An 18,439-nucleotide genomic window follows, 5' to 3' on the forward strand; every position below is an offset into this window, starting at 1 on the left:
AATGTTGCCGTAAAAAGTTGTGTAGAACACAGCATGCCAGGATGATATGATTCAGTTTGTACTCCGCCATGTGTATGGGTGTAAGAAATAGGCGGAACCGCTGGCCATGATTCCAAACATGTTCTCCACCACTCTTCTGGCTCTGGCCAGCCGGTAATTAAAAACCCTCTGGTCCGGGGTGAGTGTCCTCATCGGGAATGGCCGCATAAGAGTCTGCACCAGAATTTCGGGGTACGACGATCGAAAGATCAGCTCAGGAAGCGGTGGTCGGACCTCAAATTAAGAGAGCACGAGCAGTACAGAAAGATCCGGAGAGTGCTGCAAAAAAGTAAGTAGTTGTGCTGTGTTCCTATTCTTTATGTTTATTACGTTCGTGCTGCTCCATGTGCTTTTCTTAACTGCTATCCAGTTTAAAATGGCAACTTTCATGTTCATGGGCACATTATTCGTTCGTATAAAACATTGTTCGTTCGGCCTAGAAAACACCATTGTTTTGGCCATATGCATTTGCCCACATTTTTTATGGCCTACTTGTCTGCAAATAATTTGGTTGGGTAGATGGATTTGTAACTAGAATGAAATGCAAACTAGATTCTGTGTAAGGAGAGGACACTCAGCAGCAGTTTTCACATCTGGACACTAGTTTGGGACACAAGAACACCCTTTTTATTAGGGGGCCCACACAGGTGCTCCAGTGTATACTATAGGGGTGTCTCCATCTGTGAAGCTTGTACAAAACAGGTAAAGTATTCAAGCTTGACAAAGGACACTAAAAATTCTACATCTTGAAACTCTGCCAAAATAGACAATTTTACCCCACTTCCAAGCAATGTTTCATATTCCTATTTCTGCCATCATATATCTGTGTGCTAAGTATACTTTTTATTTTTTACATAGGGGATAAAAGACTCGGAGGACACCCCTCATCCGAGGAGACCACAGACCCCCCACCTTTGGGAGAAGGGGAAATCCACCCAAGCCAAGCAGAGCAGGAGGAGGAAGATGTGGTGGAAATTGGCACCACAACAGGTGAGTGTCTGCGACCACAGGCTCAGGTAAGAGATGGATGCCGGCATATTTATAATACATGGTGTGTTTTTGTTTCTATCTTTTTAGGTGATCGTGATGTTGTGGATCCAGGGCATTTCACGTCGGAAAGTGCACAGATCCTGATCGGGGAGATCATGGGGTGTAATAGGGACTTGGAAAACATCCCTAAAAACATCAATGATGTTCAACAAAAAATGAAGAACATCATTGATGTTTTAGGGAGAGTTTAAAACCCCTCAAAATCCCTTTTTTTTTTGCGTTTTTTTGTGAGCTAAAAATTTTTACCATTTTTTGACATATTTGCGAAAAGCCAAATTTTGAAGAGGCACACAGTGTGTCAACATGTGCTATCTGCCATCATGGGAGATCAATGGATGCGTTTTGGGGGTGCAACCCCTTCTTTGATAATAAAGTAGCTGTGAGGAATGGGTTGCCCCCCAAAAACACGTCCCTTGATCCCCCATGATGGCAGGTAGCACATGTTGACATTCAGCAATTTGTGTGCATCTTCAAAATTTGGCTTTTCTAGGGGTGACTTCACCCCATCTGAACTCAATATCAAACAGGGTTTGTAAATACTCATGTCTGATATTGCCTTCAAGTTCTACCAAATGTGAACTTTGTAAGTTCAAGATTTGTGTCTTTCTTGTTGGTTTTAAACATGCCTGTTTTATCTTAAATGGACATTTCTACTTTTTCTAATGTGACCCCAAAAATTGTTATACAACAAACATGTTGGTTTGTTTTAAAAACCTTTTCTAAATGCACATGTGATTGTGCTGGTATTAAAAAGATTGTTAATCAAGAATGTGTGGATTATTGTCTCAACGCTCCAACACTTTTGTTGTGCTCTAATTGGTTTTCAGTGACAATGGGAGTTATTTCCTAAGGGAAACTCCACTTTGCACTACAAGTGCAGTTTGAACTGCACTTGTAGTGCAAAGTGTCTTTGCCTTTAGTAAATAACACCCAACAATGCTTTGTAATGTTACACAATCAAGCCATTTTCAGGACTCACCACATTTCTGTCAGGGTCAGCTAAAAGAAACACAAGCAGTGAATGTCACCAAAGATTTTAGTAGTAAAATTTGTGTTTTTATTTGTAAAAAGGTTTCAGACATTGTCTGGCATATTGATAGCCCCCCTACCTGCAAAGTATTCAAGGTATCTTAGACGGACATCATGGGCACTCAGGGGGGGCAAGCCAGGACGGCCACTTTCAAGCGCCGTCAGGGTTGGTTCATTTTGAATTCCAGCCTCAGGCCCAACTGAGCCAGCATAGTTGGCAGAATGTTGCCGTAAAAAGTTGTGTAGAACACAGCACGCCAGGATGATATGATTCAGTTTGTACTCCGCCATGTGTATGGGTGTAAGAAATAGGCGGAACCGGCTGGCCATGATTCCAAACACGTTCTCCACCACTCTTCTGGCTCTGGCCAGCCGGTAATTAAAAACCCTCTGGTCCTGGGTGAGTGTCCTCATCGGGAATGGCCGCATAAGATGTAAAAATATACAGGCAGGCCCTTGCACTACATGCTTTGAGGAATTCATCCATAAATCTGACCACAAAAGAGATGGGTATAGTATGTATGGGTATGGCAAAGTCAGCAGATAGATGATTGAGGATAGATAGAGAATTGTTAGCAGCTGACTTAGCAGTTGGGGGGAGGGAGGGTTCCAAATGATTTGGGGACCCCCAAAAAAAAGCCTCTGGCACTCTGCCTGAATTTAAAAAACAAATCACATTTAAAAACATTTTAGGGGGTGTTTGGGGTAAAGCAGTACTATGGAGCTGATAAAATACATTGTTAAGTGACTACACGAGGTGAATATAGGGCCAGGAGACCATGCTGGGGAAGTAAGTGAAGGCAAATATGTATGAAGGACAAAAAAATAATTACACAAAAATCCAGCATGCGTGAGGACAAAGGGGACATTCACAGCATATTACAATCATGGTAATTAGGGAATGAGGAAAGAAATACAATATATTAGCAAACATTAAATACAATAAAATGTGATATTAAAGGATAAAAATCTTACCTTAATATACTCCTTCTGCAGGACCTGTATGATGGCAGAATAGGTCTCTGGGATAGTAATCCCCAGAGCCTGGGGGGAGATGCCTGTTGAGAATTTCAAGTCCTGCAGGCTTCTCCCCATCGCCAAGTACTGCAGGGTGGCGACGAGCCTCTCCTCCGGAGTAATGGCTTGCCTCATGCAGGTATCCTGCCTGCTAATATAAGGGGTCAGCGAAGCCAACAAATGGTGAAATACGGGGTCCGTCATCCTGAGAAAGTTCCTGAAATCATCAGGATTATTCTCACGGATCTCACGGAGCAAAGGCATATGACAGAACTGGTCACGCTGGAGCAACAAATTCTTGGTCCATGAACTCCTCCCCACCCTGTTCATGGAATGGACTTGTGTCAAGGTCAGGACCCCAACACCAAGCCCCCGCACAGCACGAACTCTACGAGGAGCATGTATACCCAACACGGCTAGAAAACGGTCGGCTGCTCAGAACGAGGTAACAGAACGCACTGAAGAACAGCAAAGCCTGTGAAGAGCGACTTGAAAAACAGTAACGAACGAGCAAGAACATAATAACAAGCGTCAACGGTACTCGCTGCACGCACTGAAGAGCAGATACAAACCCACAAGCACAAACTGAACAGCAGAAAACGATCTGAAAACCACGAGTCTGAAAAAGCACGAATCGCCTCTCACCAAACTTTTACTAACACGAGATTAGCAAAATGAGCCCAAAGGGTGCTGCGCTTGGTTCAGAACTGGCCTTTTCTAGTCTCGTCGTATGTGGTGTACGTCACCACGTTCTTGGCGATCGGAAATTCCGACAACTTTGTGCGACCGTGTGTACGCAAAACAAGTTTGAGCCAACATCCGTCGGAAAAAATCCATGGATTTTGTTGTCAGAATGTCCGATCAATGTCCAATCGTGTGTATGGGGCATTTGCCCTCACAGTTACTCTTGGTGGGCGCAGGAACAAGCCCTGCTGTGAAATATTAGATCAAGAATTGTAATTACATGCCATTGTTGAACAGTGGTAGAAAAATTGGGCCTTTGGTGGTGGTGCTGGTGTCACAACACTGTAAGTCCTCACAGTTACTCTTGGTGGGCGCTGGAACGGGTCCTGCTGTGAAATATTGTATCAAGAATTGTAATTACATGCACCTGTTGAACAGGGGCAGAAAAATTGGGCCTTTGGTGGTGGTGGTGGTGTTGCCACAACACTGTAAGCCCTCACAGTTACTCTTGGTGGGCGCAGGAATGGGCCCTGCTGTGAAATATTAGATCAAGAATTGTAATTACATGTCCCTGTTGAACAGGGGCAGAAAAATTGGGCCTTAGGCACTGGTGCCACAACACTGCAACCCCTCACAGATGCTATAGTTGGAGCACAGGAATGAGCCCTGCTGCAAAGTATTGCATCAAAAATTTTAATTATACGACCCTGTTAAACAGGGGCTGAAAAATTGGGCATTGGGTAGTGGTGCTGGTGCCATAACACTGCAACCCCTCACAGATACTCTAGTTAGAGCGCAGGAATGAGCCCTGCTGCAAAGTATTGCATCAAAAATAGTAATTACATGCCCCTGTTAAACAGGGGCAGAAAAGTTGCCACAACACTGCAACCCATCACAGATGCTATAGTTGGAGCGCAGGAATGAGCCCTGCTGCAAAGTATTGCATCAAAAATTGAAATCATACGCTCCTGTTAAAAAGGGGCAGAAAAATTGGGCCTTGGCCACTGGTGGCGGTGCCCAGAACCAAAAATGTTCTTACAAGCTATCAGCATGAAAATTGAGGAGGAAGAGGATTGTGACTTAGCATAACAGGATAGTCACCCAGCCCCAGCATAGGCAGTCTTCAACGGATGTCACATTAAAAAAAAAATCAATCGGTTACATCAGCATCAGGTGCTTGGTAGCTGGTGATCCAAGACTGATTCATTTTTATGAAGGTCAGCCGATCAACCAATTCGGTGGACAGGCGCACCCTGTGATCGGTTACAAAGCCTCCAGCAGCACTGAATGTGCATTCCGAAAGAATGCTGGATGCAGAACAGGCCAGTAACTCAATTGCATACTGTGCAAGCTCTGGCCAGTGATCCATTCTCAAGACCCAGTAACCCAGAGGATTTTCGGTGGGAAAGGTGTCCAAGTCTTATCTTGCCCCTAGGTAATCCTGCACCATTTGAATCAGATGCTGGCGATGGTTTCTGGAACCGATCAGACCTTGGGGCTGCGGACTAAAAAATTGTCTGAACGCATCAGTCAGACAGCCACCTTCTCCACCGCTCCTTCTTTGACTGACCGAAGCCTCAGCAACACGTTGTCCAGGAGGACCAGTAAATTGTAACCTCCCAAGCTCTGGAAACGCGTTGCACAAGCCTTTCTGCAAGGCCTCCCAAAGATGTTTCATTCTCTGCTCCCTCTGTGATGGCAAGATAAGGTCCGAAACCTTACCCTTGTAACGTGGATCAAGGAGGGTTGCCAGCCAGTAATCATCCCTCCCCTTGATACCACGAATATGAGGATCCTTCAACAGGCTGTGCAGGATGAGGGAGGCCATGCAGCGTAGGTTTGCTGAGGCATTCAGTCCAGAGTCCTCTGGGTCACTAAGGACGACATAATCCACAGCCACCTCCTCCCAGCCACGTAAAAGTCCATGGGTTTCTTCGGACTGTAAATGATCCCTTAAAGACTGCTGCTGATGCTGAGTGCCAGGCACCACCTCCATGCTGAAACAATCCTCCTCCTCCTCTTCCTGTGTGATCGGCGGGCACGCAGGTACACTGTCTGGATAAAGGGGGCCTTGAGGGGTAAGGAAGTCCTCCGCTTTCTCCTTCTGTTCTGCCTCAAGTGCCCTGTCCATTATTCCACGCAGCATGTGCTCCAATAGGTGGACAAGAAGGACAGTGTCACTGATGCATGCACGGTCACTGCTCACCATCCTCGTGGCCTCCTCAAATGGTGACAAGACAGTGCATGCATCCCTGATCATAGCCCACTGGCATGGGGAAAAAAACCAAGGTCCCCTGACCCTGTCCTGGTGCCATAGTCACATAGGTACTCATTGATGGCCCTCTGCTGTGTGTGCAGCCACTGCAGCATGGCCAACATTGAGTTCCACCTAGTGGGCATGTCACAGATTAGGCGGTTCTTGGGCAGGTTAAATTCCTTTTGGAGGTCAGCCAGCCAAGCACTGGCATTATATGACCTGCAGAAATGCACACAGACTTTCCTGGCCTGCCTCAGGACATCCTGTAAGCCATGGTACCTGCCCAAGAACCGCTGCACCACCAAGTTAAGGACGTGAGCCAAACAGGGCACATGAATCAGTTGTCCTTGTCGAAGGGCGGAGAGGAGGTTGGTACCATTGTTGCAAACCACCACACCTGCCTTAAGCTGGCATGGCGTCAACCATCTCTGAACCCACCCCTGCAGAGCTGACAGAATCTCTGCCCCAGTGTGGCTCCTGTCCCCCAAGCACACCAACTCAAGCACCGCATGGCATTTTTTTGCCTGCGTGCTTGCATAGCCCCTTGAATGCCTACGGAGCACCGCTGGTTCCGAGGACAAATCAGCACAGGAAGAGGCCATGGAGGAAGAAGAAGAGGAGGGGTGGAGAAAAGGGGTGTGGCAGAATCACCAATAGAAGAATTTAGGAGGCGTGGTGGCGGAACAACCTCCAACACTACTGCACCCTGTGCTGTATCCTTCCCAGCTGCCAGAAGAGTCACCCAGTGCACGGTGAAAGATAGGTAACGTCCCTGTCCATGCCTGCTGGACCATGAGTCAGCAGTAATATGCACCTTACCACTGACTGCCCTGTCCAGCGAGGCCAAGACATTGCCTTCCACATGCCGGTAGAGAGCCGGAAATGCCTTCCCTGAGAAAAAGTGGCGTTTGGTAACCTGCCACTGAGGAACTGCACATTCCACAAACTCACGGAAGGGGGCAGAGTCTACCAACTGAAAAGACAGCAGTTGAAGTGCTAGCAATTTAGCCAAGCTAGCATTCAACCGCGGGGCATGTGGATGGCTGGGAGCGAACTTCTTTTGGCGGTGCAGCAGCTGGGGCAGGGAAATTTGCCTGGTACAATCTGACGTCGCTGTACCGATAGATTGCCCGCAAGTACCTGGCTGTGACACACCTAATTCTACACCTTCATTCCTCTCAGTGCAGGTTTCAGAGAGGACTGAAGGTATAGTGGGGTTGGAGATCCCAGCTGATGAGGAGCAAGGAGAGGTCCGCTTTGTTCTTTGGTGTGGGTCTTTTAGCTACGCTTGCCAACGAACTGTATGGCAGGTCGACATATGTCTGGTAAAGCATGTGGTGCCCAAGCGGGTGATGTTTTGGCCACGCGAGATACACTTGAGACATATGTTGCAAATAGCAGTGGTGGGATCTGATGCACTCGTCTCAAAAAAGGCCCACACCAAAGAACTTTTGGAATAACGCGCAGAGACAGCAGCGCCCTGCACATGTGGAGTTCTGCGGTGTGATGCAGTCAGTGTGCTGCCCTTAAGCTGGCCCCTGGAGGTCATCCTGCCTCGTTGGAGGTGTGCCTCCTCCTCCTCGTCCTCCTCGTCCTCTCTCCTATCAGGCACCCACGTGGAGTCAGTGACCTCATCATCCCCTCCCTCCTCATCACTGGATCAAAGCTGGCAGTATGCTGCAGCTGGGGGGAACATGACTGCCAGATTGCTGTCCTTCTTGGGCACCCCCTCTCTCTGGGCTTACGTTACTGCCTTCCTCTAGCTGGGTACCATCATCGGAGTCTTCAAAACGCTGGGCATCCTCCTGGAGCATGTACCCAACACTGTGGTCAAACAGTTCGGGGGACTCCTCAGGAAGACATGGTGGGACTAGGGAAGGAGTGATTGATGCCATTGAGCCGAGGGAAAAGGCTGCGTTGGCAGCTGCTTTCCCAGACAAAGTACCCTGAGCCTGGGTGAGAGAGGATGAGGAGGATGAGAACGGCTTGGTCAACCACTCTACCCAGTCTTCCGCATGTTGCAGCTCAATACGGCCAGCCGCCGAAAAAAAGGACAAGCGTGTCCCACAGCCACGTGCTGATGAGAATGCACCGTCTCCACGACCAGCACTGTTGCCTCTAGACACAAAGCCTGCTTGCCCTCTTTTATTGGCTTGAGACTGTCTGCCTCTCCTTGTTGGCCTTCCAGACATACTAATGGCCTGCAGTGAGATGTAGTTGCACAAAGCTGGGATGTATATATACTGATACTGCAGCTAGCAGAATCAACTGCCTGCCTGCAGTATTATTAGTATGAGAACACCGGCAATTGTCTTCAGGTAGCTTTAGGTGCACACTATGCAGAGGACACAGTACACTGACTGTAATTACTGTAGCTGCCTGCCTGTGGTATTAATAGGATCAGAACAGCAGCAATTGTCTTCAGGTAGCTTTAGGTGCACACTGTGCAGAGGACGCAGTACACTAACTGTAAATACTGCAGCTGCCTGCCTGTGGTATTAATAGGATCAGAACAACAGCAATTGTCTTCAGGAAGCTTTAGGTGCACACTGTGCAGAGGACACAGTACACTAACTGTAAATACTGCAGCTGCCTGCCTGTGGTACTAATAGGATGAGAAGAACACCACCAATTTTCTTCAGGTAGCTTTAGGTGCACACTGTGCAGAGGACACAGTACACTAACTGTAAATACTGTAGCTGCCTGCCTGTGGCACTAATAGGATCAGAAGAACACCACCAATTTTATTCAGGTAGCTTTAGGTGCACACTGTGCAGAGGACACAGTACACTAACTGTAAATACTACAGCTGCCTGCCTGTGGTATTAATAGGATCAGAACAACAGCAATTGTCTTCAGGTAGCTTTAGATGCACACTGTGCAGAGGACGCAGTACACTAATTGTAAATACTGCAGCTGCCTGCCTGTAGTACTAATAGGATCAGAAGAACACCACCAATTTTCTTCAGGTAGCTTTAGGTGCACACTGTGCAGAGGACACAGTACACTAACTTTAAATACTGTAGCTGCCTGTCTGTGGTATTAATAGGATCAGAACAACAACAATTGTCTTCAGGTAGCTTTAGGTGCACCCTGTGCAGAGGACGCAGTACACTAACTGTAAATACTGCAGCTGCCTGCCTGTGGTACTAATAGGATCAGAAGAACACCACCAATTTTCTTCAGGTAGCTTTAGCTTTATGCCGCGTACACACGAGCGGACTTTACGGCAGACTTTGTCCTGCGGACTTTTCAACGGACTTTACGATGGACTTTGCGAATGAACGGACTTGCCTACACATGATCAACCAAAGTCCGACGGATTCGTACGTGATGATGTACGACCGGACTAAAACAAGGAAGTTCATAGCCAGTAGCCAATAGCTGCCCTAGCGTTGGTTTTTGTCCGTCAGACTAGCATACAGACAAGCAGACTTTTCGACCGGACTCGAGTCCATCGAAAAGATTTGAAACATGTTTCATTTCTAGGTCCATCAAACTTTTGGGGAAAAAGAGTCCGTTGGAGCCCACACATGATCGAATTGTCCGACGGACTCCGGTCCGCCGAACCAAGTGTCCCGTAAAGTCCGGTCGTGTGTACGCGGAATTAGGTGCACACTGTGCAGAGGACACAGTACACTAACTGTAAATACTGTAGTTGCCTGCCTGCAGTATTAATAGGATCAGAACAGCAATTGTCTTCAGGTAGCTTTAGGTGCACACTGTGCAGAGGACACAGTACACTAACTGTAAATACTGCAGCTGCCTGCCTGCGGTACTACTAGGATCAGAAGAACACCACCAATTTTCTTCAGGTAGCTTTAGGTGCACACTGTGCAGAGGACGCAGTACACTAACTGTAAATACTGCAGCTGCCTGCGGTACTAATAGGATCAGAAGAACACCACCAATTTTCTTCAGATAGCTTTAGGTGCACACTGTGCAGAAGACGCAGTACACTAACTGTAAATACTGCAGCTGCCTGCGGTACTAATAGGATCAGAAGAACACCACCAATTTTCTTCAGGTATCTTTAGCTGCACACTGTGCAGAGGACGCACTACATTAACTGTAAATACTGCAGCTGCCTGCGGTACTAATAGGATCAGAAGAACACCACTAATTTTCTTCAGGTAGCTTTAGGTGCACACTGTGCAGAGGATGCACTACACTAACTGTAAATACTGCAGCTGCCTGTGGTACTAATAGGATCAGAAGAACACCACCAATTTTCTTCAGGTAGTTTTACGTGCTAGGGATGAGCCGAACACCCCCCTGTTCGGTTCACACCAGAACATGCGAACAGGAAAAATTTTGTTCAAACACGCGAACACCGTTAAAGTCTATGAGACATGAACATAAATAATCAAAAGTGCTAATTTTAAAGGCTTATATGCAAGTTATTGTCATAAAAAGTGTTTGGGGACCTGGGTCCTGCCCCAGGGGACATGGATCAATGCAAAAAAAAGTTTTAAAAACGGCCGTTTTTTCAGGAGCAGTGATTTTAATAATGCTTAAAGTCAAACAATAAAAGTGTAATATCCCTTTAAATTTCGTAGCTGGCGGGTGTCTATAGTATGCCTGTAAAGGGGCGCATGTTTCCCATGTTTAGAACAGTCTGACAGCAAAATGACATTTCAAAGAAAAAAAGTAATTTAAAACTACTCGCGGCTATTGCATTGCCATCCGACAATACACATAAAAGTTCATTGATAAAAATGGCATGGGAATTCCCCACAGGGGAACCCCGAACCAAAATTAAAAAAAAAAAAAATGACGTGCGGGTCCCCCTAAATTCCATACCAGGCCCTTCACGTGTGGTATGGATATTAAGGGGAACCCCGGGCAAAATTGAAAAAAAAACGGCGTGAGTTCCCCCCAAAAATCCATAACAGACCCTTATCCGAGCGCGCAACTTGACAGGCCGCAGGAAAAGAGGGGGGGACGAGAGACCATACCAGGCCACATGCCCTCAACATTGGGAGGGATGCTTTGGGGTAGCCCCCCAAAACACCTTGTCCCCATGTTGATGAGGACAAGGGCCTCATCCCCACAACCCTGGCCAGTGGTTGTGGGGGTCTGCGGGCGGGGGGCTTATCGGAATCTGGAAGCCCCCTTTAACAAGGGGACCCCCAGATCCTGGCCCCCCTGTGTGAAATGGTAAGGGATCATTTCACTAAAAAACTGTCAAAAATGTTAAAAATGACAAGAGAGTCCTCCTCCTCCTCCTCCCTCCCTTCCTTCCTTCCTTCCTTTGAAATGTCATTTTGCTGTCAGACTGTTCTAAACATGGGAAACATGCACCCCTTTACAGGCATACTATAGACACCCCCAGCTACGAAATTTAAAGGGATATTACACTTTTATTGTTTGACTTTAAGCATTATTAAAATCACTGCTCCTAAAAAAACGGCCGTTTTTAAAACTTTTTTTCCATTGATCCATGTCCCCTGGGGCAGGACCCAGGTCCCCAAACACTTTTTATGACAATAACTTGCATATAAGCCTTTAAAATTAGCACTTTTGATTTCTCCCATACACTTTTAAAGGGTGTTGCCGCGAACACCCCAAATTGTTTGCTGTTCGGCGAACTTGCGAACAGCCGATGTTCGAGTCGAACATGAGTTCGACTCGAACTCGAAGCTCATCCCTATTAGGTGCACACTGCGCAGAGGACGCACTACACTAACTGTAAATACTGTAGCTAATAGGACTAATAAGATCAGTAGAACACCAGCAATTTTCTTCAGGTAGCTGTAAATACTGTAAAAACACCTGCCTGCCTGTCAGTAGGAAGAGAATAACAGGAACGGATCTAGCTAAACTGAATACAGTGTGTATATATATATATATATATATATATATATATATATATATATATATATATATATATATATATACATATATATATACACACACACACACACACACAACACCTAGGATGCATATATATACACAATACACTTTAAGTGCAGCTAACTGACTCGCCTGCCTACTCTAACTTAAATCAAATGAGACTGTCTCTCTGTCTATCTTTCCGCCGCCGTCGGTGTGCCACGATTTGCGACTGGCAACGACCTGTCTGTGGAGCATGGTACGGTGATGAAAAAACTTCTGTGATATGTTGAAATGAAGCGGTGCGATACTGTTGTTACAGGGTTTGACTCGGAGTGAGATATGTAAAATGTAGAAATGTTTGTTATGATAGCGGTGCAAGTGAGTGGCTAACGATACGGCTGTGTAGGGTTTTAACGGATGACTTGTAAGTTTCGATATCGAGGTCTGGTGACAAGATATCTAACAGAAATGCATGAAATGAAAGGTCAAACGAAAAACCCTACCTGCGACAGCCGAGCCAGACACGTACAAAACCACAATGGTAACAAAAGCCTCGAGAACTTCGAAGACGGAACTCACGGACGCTAACGAATCTTGAATAGTTGGCCTAGTGACGTATCGTGCACAGGAACCCGACAAAGACCACAGGCAAGTGGGCTGGTTAAATACCCCCAGGCTCCTCCCATAAATTCAGGCCACCATACTGACCTTCTTACATATAATTACAGTTGTGCTCATAAGTTTAACACAACACAGCTAGGGTGACCACACCATTATGCTCTCACCTCTGATAGATGGTGGTTACTTACTCCCTGCCGCTCCTCTGATTGAGAGACTCTAACCGTAGCCTATATAAAGCATACAAATATTAAAACTGTCCCTGGGAAAAACACCAGAGTGGGTAACCCAGGGATAAAGATTGCTACTAATGGTCAGAGAGGGCAATAAGAGAAAAGTGGGTAAAAAACAATACCAAATTTGATTAATTTACCAAAACCACATGATATATAAAAACGTATTGCTTCTCAATGGAAGCCATAAAATCAACGGTCCCCCGTCACCAACCATAAAGTGGTACACCAGGAGAAACAATCACAGATGGTGCACCGATAAAACAGATAAACTGACAAGGACTAACAAGACAGACCATACACATTAAATAACAAACAAGAAAAACATGCAGTGCAGGCGCCTGCAGTGATCCACACATACATGGAAACCCCTATGGCAAAACGCCAATAATCGTAGTTACACAATATTAGTGCAAGAATATACAAGGGTGACTAGGTATGTGTGGTCCCCGGGTTACCCACCTTTCTCTTATTGCCTTCTCTGACCATTAGTAGCAATCTTTATCCCTGGGTTACCCACTCTGGTGTTTTTCCCAGGGACAGTTTTAATATTTGTGAGCTCATAAGTTGAATTGTATGTTGTATGATTTCTTGGCCATTTTTCAGAGAATATGAATAATAACACAAAAACTTTTCTTTCACTCATGGTTAGTGTGTGGCTGAAGTCATTTATTATCAATCAACTTTGTTTACTCTTTTAACCACTAGCCTACCGCCCACTATCATATGATGGCGGGACGATAAGGCTCTAGTTCTGGGTGGACGTCATATGATGTGAGCCAGTTTAAACAGGGCATGTGTGCGATCGTGTGCGCGCAACCCCTTACTGTCGGTGGCGGCGTGTCACCGAGACACCGCTCATCACCGACAGGGGTGAACAGCCACTGGGCATGGCTGTTTACCACTTGATCTGCCGTGATGAAGTCACGGCCGATCACGGATGGTAACTCCCACATTACACGGCACATGCGCGCAATCGTGAGCGCGCTGCAAGTGCACATCGGTGGTGGTGTGTTCCCGGGAACACTGCTCATCAACGACGATAGTAAACAGCCATTGGCCAGGGCTGTGTACCACGTGATCGGCTGTGAACCATTCACATTCGATCACTAAATGTAAACATAGAGCGGTAACTAGCTGTTACCAGCTCTTCTCTCCTCACACACCGTTTCCAGTGTGAGGAGAGAAGAGCCAGGAGCAGTGAGTTACAGATCTATGTTTAATAGTGTCTGCACCAACACCACACCTGTCCCATCGCCCCCCCAATTGTCATCTGTCACCCAACAGTCACCCCATAAAAGTGCACCTGTCACATAAGAGACTGCCATCAGTGATCATCAACGGTGCAACCATCACCCATCAGTGACCGTGCCCTGTCACCCTTCACCCATCAGTGACCGTGTCCTGTCACCCATCACCCATCAGTGGCCATCAGAGGTGCACCCGTCACCCATCAGTGACCGTGCCCTGTCACCCATCACCCTTCACCCATCAGTGACCGTCTCCTGTCACCCATCACCCTTCACCCATCAGTGACCGTCACCTGTCACCCATCTGTGACCATCACCCGTCACCGTCCGTGGCCTGTCACCCATCAATGACCATCGCCTGTCACCCATCAGTGACCATCGCCACCTATCAGTGAACGTCACCTGCCACCCATCGCACAGCCCATCAGTGACCGTCACCTGCCACCCATCTGTCACCCATCGCACAGCTACCCGCCACACAGCCATGTCCAAAAGAGTATATAACAGTGAGGAGGTGTTCCAGATCCTCTCCATGGCTGATGAGAGCACCGGGGAGTTCTCATCAGATTCCAATTCTGATTCTGAATCAAACTCGGCATTTGAACCGATCGAGAGTAGTAATGATTCGGATGAAGAATGGGTCCCTCCTAAAAGGAAACCAGGCAGCCGCCAGCAACCAGGATTATATTCCCAGGCCCAGTTCCAGCGCTGCTGCCAGCAATAGGCCCCAGGAACAAAGGCCCAGTACCAGCGCTGCCACAAGCAATAGGCCCCAGAAACAAAGGCCCAGTACCAGTGCTGCCGCCAGCAATAGGCCCCGCAAACAAATGCCCAGGCCCAGTACCAGTGCTGCCACAACATGCCTGAGTACCAGCACAGGAAATTCAACTCCCCCAACTACTGGAGTGTCACGTCCCCCAAGAGCCAGGGCCGCTACATACATGCCAGATGGTCTTGCCAACCCAACATGGCTGTCTGCCGACTCTGGATCACCAATTATTCCCCCTTTCACAGCACAGCCAGGTGTGCAGGCCAACACCCAAAATTTCACAGAGATCGATTGCTTTCAACTGTTTTTGCCCGACACTTTGCTGCAATTCATTGTGGACCAGACAAATTTGTATGCCTAGCAGTATATTGCCAACAACCCCCAAAGTTCAAATTGTTTTTGGGTCTCACCCTAAACATGGGACTTACAAAAAAAAATGAATGACATGCCTATTGGTCCATCAACCCCATCCACCACATGCCCATGTATTCTGCCGTAATGCCCAGGTCCTGATATGAGATGATTATGAGATTCTTTTATTTTAACGACAAGTACCCAGTGCCCTCCCCGCAATCATCCAAATTCCAATAAGCTATATAAAATTCGCCCACTGATACATTTATTTTCCCAACGATTTGCAGAACTCTATTTTCCCGAGAAGCATATATGTGTGGATGTGTCCCTGGTACCATTTTCAGGCCTGGCTAGGAATAAAACAATATATTCCTAGCAAAAAGGAGTAAAATTTTACAAACTCTGTGAGAGAGCCACGGGATATCTTTATGTGTTCCGCATATATGAAGGAAGAGATTCCCAGCTCCAGCCCCTGAGTTCCTGGCCTACATGGACACAACTGGAAAAATCATATGGGACCTGGCTTACCCACTTCTGAAAAAAGGATATCATATATACCTTGACAACTTTTATACCAGCCTGCCCCTTTTCAGACACCTATACATCGAAAAAACCCTGGCCTGCAGAACCTCAAGAAAAAATAGGAAGGGCTTCCCACAATCTATAGTAAACAAAAAGCTGCAAAGGGGGGAAAGAGCAACACTGAGATGCAATGAAGTGCTGGCCCTGAGGTGGAAGGATAACAGGAACGTGAACATGATGTCCACCATTCACGATGACACTACAGTTGTAGTTCAGCGAAGACGAGGTCCCATTGAAAAACCGACATGTGTCCAAGATTATAATCTCTACATGGGGGGGGGGGGGTGGATTTCAATGATCAAATGATTCAGCCCTATTTGTCAATAAGGAGGTCCCGATTCTGGTACAAGAAGGTAGCAATTTATCCTATCCATTTGGCCGTTTATAATTCCTACATAGTCTACACCAAATCCACAGAAAGCCCCGCCCCCTTCCTAAAATTCATAGAAGAAGTAGTCACGTCCCTCATCTATCTACAAAGACCCCCCAGAAGACCTTCGCTCTGATGCTGTTAGCCGACTTGAACGCTACTTCCCGTATAACATTCCACCATCTGAAGCAGGTCGAAGACGGCAAAAAAGATGTCGCGTGTGCAGCAGAAGAGGATTTCAAATATATACCAGCTTCCATTGTCCCCAGTGTCCCTCCCAACCAGGCCTTTGCATTGGTGAATGCTTCAAACTTTATCATACATCCCTAAAATATTAGCCCATATTTTCCCCATTTTCATCATACGTGCTGACCATTTTCCATGCTTCCCCAAATTACCATGCCACTGCCTTCCACGTGAACTGACCCTGGCCTGCCTTTTGACTATGCCTCTGCCTACCGTTTGGACTGCCTTCCACGTGAACTGACCCTGGCCTGTTTTGTGACTATGCCTCTGCCTACCGTTTGGACTGCTTCCACGTGAACTGACCCTGGCCTGTTTTGTGACTATGCTTTTGCCTACCGCTTGGACTGCTTGCACGTGAACTGACCCTGGCCTGTTTTATAGACTTTGCTTTTGCCTACCACTTGGACTGATCTGTTGCCCTGCTACTGTAGTACACAGGCGTCTCACATATGTGAGGGGCTCCAGAATAGTTTTTCTGGATGGAAAAAACAATTATTTTTGCTTTCTCCGGGTTTTGTAATTTCCGGACTAAGGTCTGGAGTCCGGAGGCTTCATAGAGATTTGGGTGGGTCGAAGCCTCTACCCCTGTGCCCCTGTGCACAGGTCTTACCCGATTGCGGCCCTTAGCCTGCTGCTGACTTGCTGCCATCATGCCTTTGCCTGCCGCATGAATGGACCACACCTCTGCCTGCTACCTGGACTATGCAAATAATTAGCTGTAGCAAGAGGCAGTATGTTTATGAAGGGCTGGAGAGCGGTACAATAATAAGTGTCTGCAGGTAACAGTGTACCAGGACCAATATTATGGCTGTGCTGGCTGTCTCTGCCTGGACAATTTCTATGGACAAATGCTTTGGCTGAGCTGACAATATCCTTGTGCTGACCATAGACAATATTCCTGCCTGCTGCCTGGATAATTACTATTGCTGTAGCTGAGCACATCTCCGACTGCTGCCTGGACCAGTGCTCTCTTCTGTGGACACTACTAAAAGCACAGGTAATACTTTTTTTTTACCCTTTCCGCAATAGAATTGGATTGTAATTCTTATTTACATACTATGTTCAGAGGCCTAACTAGAACCTTCAGGGCCCCGGTGCAAGAAACAATGATGGCCCCCCCTTCCATCCGAGCTCCAGGCTTCCAATTTTGGGAGGGTATCCATGGACATCCTCCCAAAACCGTGCTTCCCGCATGCCCCCTGGGACGTGCATCCAGCGCAATCACAGTGGCCCTTTACCATGTGATGTCAGCTGATCACATGTAAACAGACTTGCCGGTTATCCGCAGCCCTTTCCTCCAGCGCTGTGTCTGTGTTAGGAAAGGACTGCCATTAACTCTCAAGAATGTCAGTAAATTGTTTACACTGATAATCAGTGCCACAATCATCAGTGCCATGTATCAGTGCCCATCAATGCCGCCTATCAGTGCCCATCAATGCCGCCTACAAGTGTTACCTATCAGTGCTCATTAATGCTGCCTATTAGTGCCCATCAAATCTGCCTATCAGCACCACCTATCAGTGCTCATTATTGCAGCGTCCATCCATGCCACCTATCGGTACTCTGCTATACTGCCCATCAGTGCCCATCAATACTGCCTTAGTTCTGCCTATCGGTATTCCTCAGTGCCCATCCGTGCAGCCTATGAGTTCTGCCTATCAGTGCTCATCAATGCCCATCAATGCCTCCTATCAGTGCAGCCTATCAGTGCCCCCTTTCAGTGCTCATCAGTGCCCCTATCAGTGCCTTCTTAGTGCCCCCTATCAGTGCCCCCTTGTGCCTTCTCAGTGCCCCCTATCAGTGCCTCCCTTCAGTGCTCATCAGTAAATCCCATTGGTGCCTCCCATTGGTGCCCCCTATCAGTGCTCATCAGTAAATCCTATCAGTGCCCCCTATCAGTGCCCCCTAGTGCCTTCTCAGTGCCCCCCATCAGTGCCTCCTATCATTGCCCACCAGTGCCTCCCATCAGTGCCCCCTATCAGTGCCTCCCTTCAGTGCCCATCAGTAAATCCTATCAGCGCCTCCCATCGGTGTCCACTATCAGTGCCTCCCATCGGTGTCCCCTATCAGTGCCTCCCATTGGTGTCCCCTATCAGTGCCTCC

This window comes from Aquarana catesbeiana, linkage group LG02, assembly GCF_042186555.1.
Source record: "Aquarana catesbeiana isolate 2022-GZ linkage group LG02, ASM4218655v1, whole genome shotgun sequence".
NCBI lineage: Eukaryota > Metazoa > Chordata > Amphibia > Anura > Ranidae > Aquarana > Aquarana catesbeiana.